This window comes from Poecilia latipinna, unplaced genomic scaffold, assembly GCF_001443285.1.
Source record: "Poecilia latipinna isolate Pla-1442-1.1 unplaced genomic scaffold, P_latipinna-1.0 Scaffold2685, whole genome shotgun sequence".
Classification (NCBI taxonomy): Eukaryota; Metazoa; Chordata; class Actinopteri; order Cyprinodontiformes; family Poeciliidae; genus Poecilia; species Poecilia latipinna.
The window spans coordinates 10,062-10,934 of NW_015115301.1; positions in this window are offsets into that span (position 1 = coordinate 10,062).

Sequence of the window (873 nt, forward strand, 5' to 3'; positions counted from 1 at the left end):
TGTTTATTTTTAAGTATTCTTTGAATTTGTGGTCATGTCATCTTGTGTAACCTCTGACTCAACTGTAACTGTAATCATCAGTGAAAACAGATGAAATGCAGTTTCTAGAAAACAGTAAATTGTTAGAATGAAATACACAAGAGGACGACCGATCATTCATGATTTATGAAAACACATAGTGATATGGAATAGTAAGAGCATGGGGAGGAAATGGATTGTTCATGGGCACATAATGTAAGTTAAAAGGGGAGAAATTAAACATATTAGTGTTAGTTCTGCATGCAAATTTCTTTAGAAGAAAAGCTGACTTTATTTTTATGGCAGCTACCATTATTTCTCTTTTTGACTAGCTCTTTCTGTGTCCTGATTAAGGCTGCACAAGTTCGTAGGGCTGTAGTGATACAATAATCTCACGATACGATACACAATATTCTGCTCACGATACAATATATATTACGATATTCAGCAAACGATACAATTCAATACGCTATTTCAATTTTCTGAAAGATTTTAGAGGGACAGAGTGATTTTGGTGACATTTTGTGACTGTTATAGAGTTGGATTGAATTAATTTAACTGAAAACTGATTAAAAGCATCAACTACACAATACCTGGCTCTGGTTGGACATGGAGACAGACTTAAAGTCGGCAGCTGGACAAAATGAATCAAAGAAGTGGTGAGAAAACATGTTTCTTTTAATTGGAACAGTGCAAACTGTAGCTTACATGCATTTGTAAAGTAAATAAAGTGCACCGAGTACCCTGCTCTGAATAGTTTGACACCTTTTTAACCTTGACACTTAACGTCTGAAGGAATCACTCTAAACCTGATGACCTAATCACTCTCCCAGCGAAGCAAGCAGTGAGTGAGCA